Source organism: Taudactylus pleione, unplaced genomic scaffold, assembly GCF_031769625.1.
Source record: "Taudactylus pleione unplaced genomic scaffold, aTauple2 ptg000050l, whole genome shotgun sequence".
Classification (NCBI taxonomy): domain Eukaryota; kingdom Metazoa; phylum Chordata; class Amphibia; order Anura; family Myobatrachidae; genus Taudactylus; species Taudactylus pleione.
In genome coordinates this window covers 1,997,489-2,009,832 of record NW_028284452.1, presented here as the reverse complement: position 1 = coordinate 2,009,832, position 12,344 = coordinate 1,997,489, and the positions used below count along the sequence as shown (strand labels likewise).

Below are 12,344 nucleotides of genomic sequence, written 5' to 3'. Positions count from 1 at the left end.
ATGACATTGAGCACAGCCACTGAACGATATCATTAGCGATATCGTTCAGCGCCGGGCTCTCTCACCCATTCCCTGACATGCAGCAACCTGACGAGGTCGTCAGGTTGGCCTGCATGTCAGCCCGATGAACGAGGATGACGAACGACCCGCGGGAACGCGCGTCGTCGTCATCGTTCATCTTTTTTGTGTTAAACATGGACGATAAAGTGGACGACTGAACGATAACGATATCGTTATCGTTCAGTCGTCCACTTTAATCGCCCAGTGTGCACGCACCATTAGTCTCCCAGCAGACAGATTGGAGAGCTGAACTATGGAAAGTACTATCAGCTGTCTCTGCCCTGGACTTACATGTAGTACGGTAAACCGTAAAGATACTAATAGAGGCTCAGTAACATGAGATTAGCAGAAAATAAAAAGAGATTCTATTCATCTCAATGACAAAATACAAATAAGTAATATTATGTTGTATATTTGTGGCCGCTTAATAATTCCGAAATGAAACCTCACCAAATAAAATCATCTCCTTCGAGCCGGAATTGAACCAGCGACCTAAGGATTTCTGCATCAGTCCCCACTACAGTCCTCCGCTCTACCAGCTGAGCTATCGAAGGGATGGATACTAGAGTCATATGGCAGCAGAAGAACCGGGAAGCTGGAGAATAAGATGAATTTATAACCAATTGGCAAAACCAAAGCTGAAGTTATCTCTGTATTTTGCAATTGAGGCAACACTAAAGCAGCAGATTTCCGGTGACATTTTAATGCAGCACTAATGCTGGCCGTACACGGGACGATTGATCACACAATTTGGGCAGTTTCTATAGGTTGGACAGACCAATCATTTGCCAATAGTTGTACTTTGAGTCTTCTGCAACCCCGATGCGCGTCCCCGCCGTCGTCTAGTTGGATCGCAGTTCAGATGGTTTTGCAGAGAGATCTCAGCTGATCATGTAGGAATTGACTCACATTATGTGATAGTTGCATTTTAAATACAAATCGTCCTTTATCTGAAGGGAAGAATTTTCAAGGGAAATCGTACAACTCATCTGACCAACTTTTGAATCTCACCGTGTATGGACCATTTATTAATTATCATGTTTTTGCCATTTCTTATCACGCTATTTTCGGCAATAAGAAATGACGTACCGCCGACATGTACCGTAGCCATACTGACCGACTTTGTATAAATCCTTTCCGGAGAGCTGCTGCAGCCGGTTTGGGGAACTGGACTGCTGACATATTTAGACCCCACCCCTTTCACGGAAAAGTCCATTATTGCGGGTCCGAGAGGAGGAGGTGGAGCTAAATGACGCAGATCACGTTGATTAGCCCCGCCCCCTCCTCCCGGACCCGCAAATTCCCACATGCAGGGATGGGGGATCTGAAAGGAGCTTGTAAGAGCGATGTGTAGTAAAGTGATTTAATTAGTGATCATTTGACTTTTACTTACCGGGGCCGCTAAGCTACTGTACATGTGCGATCTGCTGACCCCGTACACTGGAAGGGGGGGTCCTACAGATGCCTCTCAAGGCACTTTTGCAATCTCTAGTTTATTGCCTATAACTAACACCATATTTGCATTTTAGTGTGTTAAATTCGGCAAATAAACAGCCAACATAGGTTACTATTTGTCAAAAATGGGGGACCCCACCATATATCTTTGACAACTATAATTATATATTGGGGATATAATATTTGCTAGTACTCCCCATAAATGGATGTTTCTGTGGCACTGTATATCCACACTGGCCAACTCTCCCTGATTGTCGGGGAGACTCCCTGAAATAGTAGCAATCTCCCTGTCTCCCTGAAGAGTCTAATAATCTCCCTAATTTCACCTTACCCCCATTATAAAGATATATTAAACAAACAAACAGATATATACATTCAAATGGGATCATTAGTATCATTTCCCTGCATTGGGTATAAGGCACAATGATCCCTATGGCTACATGTATTTTCTGATAAGTGTTAGGGGCAAGTTTACTAAGATTCAAGATGGTCCCGATTTTCAAAGTGATTTATTTCGCTGGAACTCGATAAAATTTGGGTGATTTAATCCTTTTTATTTTACCAAATTTACCAACAGGCGATTTGAGGGTAAACGATTTGGCCGATGTTGAAGCAGAATGAGATATCTCTCCCCAGTATCTCGTTTTTCAGGAGATTAGTCACCCGAGATTGCAGTGTTTTCTCTCTACAAATCTCTCCCGAGCTAGTAGCCTGGACATATCAGTGAGATATATGTGGGCTGCTCGTGTGTTAAGACTTGTAAATAGATAAATGTTTTTATAAAACAATGACGTGAGGTCCCCCCCAAAACATTAACCAGCCTCGGGCATGCCAGCCTGTCCTAGTTCTTAACATTACAGGGAAAAAAATGTGTAGGGATCCCCTGTAATGTAAGAACCAGCACAAGGCAGCAGGGACAGAGCTGGTTTGAAAGATACAGAGAAAAAAAATTATGTGAGGTCCCCCGTATATTTAAAACCAGCCCTGGACCCTTTCTAACGGGGGACTGATGCCACAGCCAGGGGCAGTGGCAGATCTAGGCTTTAATTTTAGGGGGGGGCAGTTTCAGTGCATCAGATGCTGCATGCATGCACATACATTGCCTTACTAACACAGACACCCCTTACTCACAGATACAACTTTCTGACACAGACCCCTTACTGACACTGATACATACACGCCTACCCTCCCGGTTTTCGCAGGAGGCTCCCGATTTTTCAGGCAACCCCCCCAAACCGGAAGGATAGGCATTTCTCCCGCATTCTGCCCACTTCCTAGTGAAGTGGGCAGAATGAGGAGAATTCCCGCGGCGATCGCCCCCTATGCAAATTACAGCCAATCACGGCAATTTTGCAGTGAGGGGCTGGGCTTAATGACGCTGCTCATCAGGCCCCGCCCCCGTTGCCATCCTCTTGCTTCTCTTACCCGGCTTCTCCCGGGAACAGATTTTAGAAGGTAGGCAACTATGCACTGATACAGACACACTTACTGGCACAAACTCTTACTCACAGACATCGATGAAAGACACAGATACCGCTTACTAATACAGACAACTCCTACTGACATAGATACTGCTTACTGACACAGATACTGGTTACCGACACAGACACCACTTACTGACACAGATACTGCATACTAATACAGACAACTCCTACTGACATAGATACTGCTTACTGACATAGATACTGCTTACTGACAGATACTGGTTACTGACACAGACACCACTTACTGACACAGATACTGCTTACTGACACAGACACCACTTAGTGACACAGACACTGCTTACTGACACAGATACCGCTTACTGACACAGACACACTTAGTGACACAGATACTGCATACTGACACAGACACCCCTTACTGACACATACACCACTTAGTGACACAGACACACCTACACAGACAACCCTTGCTGACACAGACACCCCTTACTGACACATAGTGACACAGACACACCTACACAGACACCCCTTACTGACACAGACACCCCTTACTGACACATACACCACTTACTGACACATACACCACTTACTGACACAAACACTCTTACTAACACAGACACTGCTTACTGACACAGACACCACTTAGTGACACAAACACTCTTACTGACTTAATGATACATATACTGCTTACTGACATAGACACCACTTACTGACACAGATACAACTTACTGACACATACACCACTTAGTGACACATATATTACTTACTGACACATAAACTGCTTACTGACACAGACACCCCTTACTGATAGACACTACTTAGTGAAACAAAAACTGTTACTGACACAGATACTGCTTACTGACATAGACACCACTTACTGATACAGATACTGCTTACTGATACAGACACCCCTTACTAACACAGACACTCCTTACTGACACAGACATCCCTTACTGACACAGACACCACTTAGTGACACAGATATTGCTTACTGACCACAGACACCGCTTACTGACACAGACATCACTTAGTGACATAGACACCCCTTACTGACATAGACACCTCTTAGTGACACAGACACCCCTTACTAACACAGATACTTCTTACTGACAGAGATACGACTTACTGACACAGATACCCCTTATTGACATAGACACCCCTTACTGACACAGACACACTTGCCTACACAGACACCCCTTACTGACACAGACACCTCTTACTGACAGACACCTCTTAGTGACACAGATACTGCTTACTGACACAGACACCGCTTACTGACACAGAAACCTCTTAGTGACACAGATACTGCTTGCTGACACAGACACCCCTTACTGCCACAGACACACTTACCTACACAGACACCCCTTACTGACACAGACACCCCTTACTGACACAGACAGCTCTTACTGACACAGACACCCCTTACTGACACAGACAGCTCTTACTGACACAGACAGCTCTTACTGACACGGACACCCCTTAATGACACATACACCACTTAGTGACACAGACACACCTACACAGACACCCCTTACTGACACAGACACCCCTTACTGACAGACACCACTTAGTGACACAAACACTCTTACTGACTTACTGACACAGATACCCCTTACTGAAATAGACACCACTTAATGACACAGAAACTGCTTACTGACACAGACACCACTTACTGACACAGATACACTTACCTACACAGACACCCCTTACTGACACAGACACCACTTACTGACACAGGCAGCTCTTACTAACACAGATACACTTACTGACATGGACACCCCTTACTGACACGGACACACTTACCTACACAGACACCCCTTACTGACACAGACACCTCTTACTGACACGGAATCCTCTTACAGACAGAAACCGCTTACTGAAAAATACACAATGAAACACACATTTATTGACACAGATACCACATACATTGTGGGATGCAGCAAGGTGAGTAATACAGTCAAACCCCGAAAATGCGTGTTTGACCGCATTTCCCATATGCACCAAGCCCCGGAATACAATGCACTGCAGGGCTTGGTTACGGTTAGTAACGCCATCTCCTGTTTGGCGTTAGAAACCTATGCGCTGCTAATGGGAGAGTGCTGTGACATGGATCCAATCAGATTCCTCCCAGCACCCCCTGCGATGTGTGCGTCCTTCTGTGCTTGCGCAGAAGGATGCCAGAGGGGCTTCTAGGTCAAAGACCCAGAAGATCCTTCTTTACAAAGGGCCGCTTTTACAGAGAGACTGGTCCTTTGCGCATTCCTACATGCATATTGGCATTACCAATGCCGCCATGCAAGCAAAGAGCGTTGAGGTGCATTGCGTCATGTGAATGTGATGCGTCATGCATCCTGCCCGCTGAAAGATTCCCCTTACTGACACCACTTATTGCCACATTATTATACATACTTCCTGACAGATACCCCTTACTGACAGACACCATTTACTGACACACACACTGACTGACACTGACACCACTTACTGATACACACACTGACACCACTTATTGCCACATTATTATACATACTTCCTGACAGATACCCCTTACTGAAAGACAACACTTACTGACACACACACGGATACCACTTACTGACAGACACACTGACCATCTGATACCACTTACTGACACACACACAGACACCACTTACTGACACACACGGACACCACTTACTGACACACACACTGACTGTCTGATACCACTTACTGACACACACACTAACTCCATTTACTGACACACACGGACACCACTTACTGACACACACACTGACTGTCTGATACCACTTACTGACACAAACACTGACTCCACTTACTGACACACATGGACACCACTTACTGACACACACACTGACTGACACTGACACCACTTACTGACACACACTGACTATCTGATACCACTTACTGACACACACACACTGGCACCACTTACTGACAGACACACTGACTGATACCACTTACTTACACACACACTGACCGTCTGAGACCACTTACTGACACACACACATACACCACTTACTGACACACACACGGACACCACTTACTGACACACACTGACCGTCTGATACTACTTACTGACACACACACTGACTCCACTTACTGACAGACACACTAACTGACCACTTACTGACACACACGGACACCACTTACTGACACGCACACTGACTGACACTGACACCACTTACTGACACACACTGACTATCTGATACCACTTACTGACACACACACTGGCACCACTTACTGACAGACACACTGACTGATACCACTCACTGACACACACACAATGACCGTCTGAGACCACTTACTGACACACACACAGACACCACTTACTGACACACACATGGACACCACTTACTGACACACACTGACCGTCTGATACCACTTACTGACACACACACTGACTCCACTTACTGACAGACACACTAACTGACCATTACTGACACACACTTACTGACACACACACTGACCATCTGACACCACTTACTGACACACACACTGACTCCACTTACTGACACACACACTGACACCACTTAATGACAGACACACTGACACCACTTACTGACAGACACACTGACTGACACTGACACCACTTACTGACACACACTTACTGGCATACACACTGACTCCACTTACTGATACACACGGACACCACTTACTGACACACACACTGACTCCACTTACTGACACACACTGACTCCACTTACTGACACACACAGACACCACTTACTGACACACACTGACTCCACTTACTGACACACACTGACTTCACTTACTAACACACACTGACTCCACTTACTGACAGATACACTGACTCCACTTACTGACACACACTGACTCCACTTACTGACACACACGGACACCACTTACTGACACACACACTGACTCCACTTACTGACACACACTGACTCCACTTACTGACACATACACTGACTCCACTTACTGACACACACTCTGACACCACTTACTAACACACACACTGACACCACTTACTGACACCACTTACTGACACACACTCTGACACCACTTACTAACACACACACTGACACCACTTACTGACACACACACTGACTCCACTTACTGACACACACTGACTCCACTTACTGACACATACACTGACTCCACTTACTGACACACACTCTGACACCACTTACTGACACACACTCTGACTGACAGACATTAATTTATTATACACTGACGCAGCACAATTAGACACACTACATCACAACCCCCATCCCCCCAGGCTATAACAGGAGGGTCTTGGAAACATCAACCAAAGAACCCTCTCCCCCCCTGCTCAGCCACCCCCCCACCCGGACTATAGCAGATGGGTGCTGGGAACATGTACCTGCATCTCCGCAGGAAGCTTTTCCAGCACTGCCACGGATCGGCTCAGCCTCCTCCCTCTGATTATTACAGATGGTGGTGGTAGTGGGATTATAGAGAGGGCTCCTGAAGTGGGTCCCCACACACAGCAGCAGTGGGGCTGGATGGAGCTAGGTGCAGCCACTCCCCTCCCTCTCCCTCCAAAGCATTACCTCATGCTGGTGTTGCCCCGCGGTCCTGTGCAGCAGAGCCGGCTGACACCCTGGCTGACACTACTGCAGTATTAATAAGTGGATGGGGATTTTGGGAATCGGGGCTGTGGTTATGGGGGGCGATCACTTTTATGGCCCCCCCTGGATCCGACACTGGCCAGGGGTGCCCTTTCACCAGGCCCCCCAGCCACAGCGTCAGCCTTGACCATTAGTCAGCACAGGCTAGAGATCCCTGGGGAGTTGGTGACCCCCCCAATAAAGGGGTCACCCTCTCCAGGGCACCCCTGGCCTAGGCCCTGGGTTGTGGGTAGCGGGTTCATAGTGTTTGGTGTAGTGTAAAAATTTTATTTTTTATCATTGTCTTTACAGTGGAACTACAGGTCCCAGCAAGCCTCCCCCGCATGTTGGTACTTGGAGAACCACAAGTACCAGCATGCGGGACATTAAGGGCCCACTGGTACCTGTAGTTCACCTGTAAAGAAATGGTTAAAAAAACACAACACACCGTGAAAATAAAGCTTTATTGCATCCATAAACACACTTACACACACTCACCTGTTCCCAGATATTCATGTCCGCTTGTCAATGTAAAGTATCTGTATGTATGTCCTGTAACAAAAGATCCAATACTCACCTTTATGTCCCCCGATGTTCTCCACAGAAATCCAATACTTGGCCCGGATACAGTGCTTCTGCATGGTGTTACACTGCGCTAATGTCTGCTCGTGGGAAAGAGTGTCACTTCAGTCCCAGGCCACCCTGCCAATCAGCGGCGGCTAACATTAGCGGCCGTTCATTAGCTGGGACCCACGTGGGCTTAGCCAATGATCAGTTTAAATATTCTTAAAGTTTGGGCTGTGGGGGCAGTTGTTAGGGAAGTCTGGTTGCACTAGGGGGGAAAGCCAGCTGGATTGGGGCAGTGCAGGGAAGACAGGCTGGCTGGATTAGGAGTAGGGCACAGGGATGGCTGGCTGAATTGGGGGAAGGTGCAGATAAGGCAGGCTTGCTGTTCTAGATGGCTGGCTGGATGGGGGCTGTGGGCAGGAGAAGGCTGGCTGGCTGGACTAGAGGGTGGGCACAGGACAGGGTCAGCATACCTTTTTTTTTCTTAAAAACTAACACAGGCTCCAGAATTTCCTGAGAGGGGTTCCGGGTGGCAGCGGCGAGGAATACACAGGCGGCAGGCACTGACAGGGAGAAGGAGCATCGGTGCAGCATGACAGCAGCATTTGAAATATGGAGCAGCTGTGAGCCAATCACAGCTCACGGAATGGCAGACGCTCCTGATTGGCTGCCGTTCCACAAGCTATGATTGGCTTGCAGCCAGTTCCATATTTCTAATGCTGCTGCTGCACTGCGACAATGCTCCTTCTCCCTGCCACTGCCTGCCGCCTGGGTATTCATCGCGGGAAGCAATCGGGACGCCGGCTTCCCGACTGTCTTATCCCGGCAAGGGTGAAATGCCGGGCGTCTAGATGTAGGCGCCCGCATTTCCCCGACGCCGGGAGACCGGCACCCGGCATCACAATCGTAGTGATGCCGGCACCGCGAGCGGACAGCCGCAGGGGGGAGGGTTAGGTTTAGGGCTCCCGGGGGGGACTTAGGGTTAGGCACCCCCCCGGGGAGGGTTAGAGTTAGGCTAGGGGGAGGGAGGGTTAGGGTTAGGCACCCCCGGGGGGGACTTAGGGTTAGGTAGCAGGGAAGGGGGTGGTTAGGGTTAGGCACTTGGGGGGGAAATTAGGGTTAGGCACCCCTAAGGAGGGTTAGGGTTAGGGGGGTTAGGTTAGGTTAGTGGATACTTACCTATCCACGATCGGGATTTCCTGCGCTGTCGGGCTTCCGCTGTGTTGCACTCTGCTCCTCTCGGGCTGCCGCTGATGGGAATCGAACCGCCGGCCATGCGGCTGGCGGTATTTCATACCCATTCCTTCCTTGCCACTGCCCCCTCTCTATGCGGGCCCAGGACTGGAGTCCAGGCAGTCCACCCCTGATGGCGGCCCTGCACACAACTATAAAATACTGGGATTAGACCAGTAGATATAAATGAGCACCATACAATACTGAAGTGACTGTTAAGGCATGTAACTTGGATTATCATACAACAGTACAGACAAACATGATGGGAACGTTACTGTATATTCACCAGTGTTTAATATTTCAGAAATTATCATCTCAGCAGACAGAGCAAAAACAGCATTTCCCTCAGACCAGAACCAGTATCTCTGATACAGTCCTCCATTCTACCAGCAGAGATAGGGAAGGGTTAGTGCCTTAGCTGCTAGGAATTTGGAGTTTATAGAGAGTAGATGTTGCCCATAGTAACAAATCAGATTCTAGATTTTATCTAGAAGGTACTAGATAAATGTTAAGTAGAATCTGATTGGTTGCTATGGGCAACATCTCCACTTCTATAAACTCCACACTTTAGTAAATATACCCCTTACAATACTTACCTACTAACCCAGAAGGTCTAAGAGACTTCCAATTTTTCAAGCAGTTCTCCGGAAGAGTGTGCGGATCTCCCACATCCTGCCCACTTCCTAAATGAGATAATAAAGCAGGCTTGTTGGGATGGAGCAGGGCCAGTGGCAGAACTCCTGGAGGCAGAGGAGTCACTGGTCTTTGGGCACCAGCTGTCAGTGGGGCACCAGGCAGCACATAGATAAATCCATCTATAACTGCTGCCAGCAGTCATAGATGCCTCTATTTGTGTGGTCCATAGACCTGTTGTGTCCTGTTCAGGACCGTGCAATAAAGTTTTTTTTTGTTTATTGCAAGTTGCAATAAACAAAAAAAACTTTATTAAACCAATTGCCAGTGGTGTCTTCAGATATGCATCATGGATTCCCAGCAGTAAGAGTGGAGCCACGGCTTGTAGAGGAGAATGAAGACACAGGCAGCCGAAGACCCAGGAGAAGGTAAGTGGAGAGAGCTGGAGGGATGTTGGGGCTGGCTGAAGAGACAGTGGAGTCTGGCTAGAGACACAGAGAAAGGAGGGCTGGTAGGTGACACAACAGGGGCTTGCAGATGACACAATGGAAGCTGGAGAGACAATGGTGACTGGAGAAACAGAGAGAGGGGGTTGTCAGTGGGGGCTGGCTGGAGAAACAAGGGGGCTGGCAATGGGGGCTGGCAGGAGAGACAGTGGGGCTGGCATTGAGCTAGAGACAAACAGGGTGGGGCTGGAGCAACCTGAAACCTATGATAGGGGGCACCACCATCTATTTTGCCTCCAGGCTCCTGGCATGAATTTATGCCACTGAGCAAGCCCAGTAGGATGTTATTCTATAATAATTGCATCACTTTAGCCCTGTGCTCTCCCCACTGACCTGGAATTCACAAACAATATCAATCTGGGGATGGCGACTAATGACTTGAAGAGCTGGACCCTGCCCCGGAGTGGTCACTTGCATCTCCTCTCTGTGCTTCTCTCAGAAATGCAAAACTTGGACTTACTTTCATCTAACCACTTATCTGATTATTATTTTTTATAAAAGTGAAACCAAAAATAATCTGTCAAATGTAATTAAATATTTTAGTGAAAACCAAATATGCCCGAAGATGTAATATTACCACCCAATCCCTCGTGGCAATAGATCCATGCAGTGGATTTACTCCCCCTTCCCCAACCCCAGTGGTAACAGATCCTTCAGTGGCATTACATCCCCCACCTCACAGGTCTTAATTGAAGAATAGCCCCAGCGGCAGTAAAATACCCATGTCTATAGATCTCCGGACTGCCTCAAATAACAATAAACCCTTTAGTCACATAATTCTTTCCCCCCATGGCCACAGATCTCCAATGATTATCATTAACCCCGTCCCCCACATGCAGAGTGAAGTCTAATTATCAGTGCCCACCCTGATCTCTGCACTAGGGGCACACTCAGCATTCTGGGGCACAATTACACAGTGATGTCTGTGGTCAGAGATTGCTACATCACTGCCAGGGGGTGGGGGAGGAAATCCAGTCTGCACATGACTAATGACTAGGGGATAGTGGAGGAAGGCATGGTGGGATGTGTTAGCTAAAGCTCACCTGACACACCTGCGTTTCTCCAACCACCCCCCCGTCACCACCCCCAAACGCTCACTTCCTGTCAATCACTCTGAGATTGCTCTGTGTGGTCTCCATGATCACTGTGTGATTGCAGTGAGGTATTCACGCAGTACGCAATAATCGGACGTCTGCGTAACCAATTGCAATAGTGATCATTGCAGAATCAGAACCTCAGTACCCTGGATGTTGCAGCCTGAATGACGGGTTGCGGCCGCTTGGGGGTAGTGCTGGAACAGCTACAGGTAGTGTTGGAGAATATGGGGTCACGTCACCCTGTTTTTTGGGGCGTGCTAAAGCCAGTGGCTGTGAGATTAGTGTACAGAGAGGCAGCAGCTGTGAGATTAGTGTACAGAGAGGCAGCGGCTGTGAGATTAGTGTACATAGAGGCAGCGGCTGTGAGATTAGTGTACAGAGAGGCAGCAGCTGTGAGATTAGTGTACAGAGAGGCAGCATCTGTGAGATTAGTGTACATAGAGGCAGCGGCTGTGAGATTAGTGTACAGAGAGGCAGCGGCTGTGAGATTAGTGTACAGAGAGGCAGCATCTGTGAGATTAGTGTACAGAGAGGCAGCGGCTGTGAGATTAGTGTACATAGAGGCAGCGGCTGTGAGATTAGTGTACAGAGAGGCAGCAGCTGTGAGATTATCGTACATAGAGGCAGCGGCTGTGAGATTATCATACATAGAGGCAGCGGCTGTGAGATTACTATACAAAGAGGCAGCGGCTGTGAGATTACCATACAGAGAGGCAGCGGCAGTGAGATTACCATATAGAGAGGCAGTGGCTGTGAGATTAGTGT

The 12,344-nt window shown here is 47.9% G+C and overlaps 1 non-coding gene across 1 annotated transcript; it reads right to left on the bottom strand.

The window, feature by feature from the left end:
* Positions 1 to 524: 524 nt before the first annotated feature.
* Positions 525 to 614, bottom strand: TRNAY-GUA (transfer RNA tyrosine (anticodon GUA)). The gene is given in 2 exon segments: positions 525 to 560; positions 578 to 614. It is a non-coding gene; the product is annotated as a tRNA-Tyr (tRNA).
* Between the last annotated feature and the right edge of the window lie 11,730 nt (positions 615 to 12,344).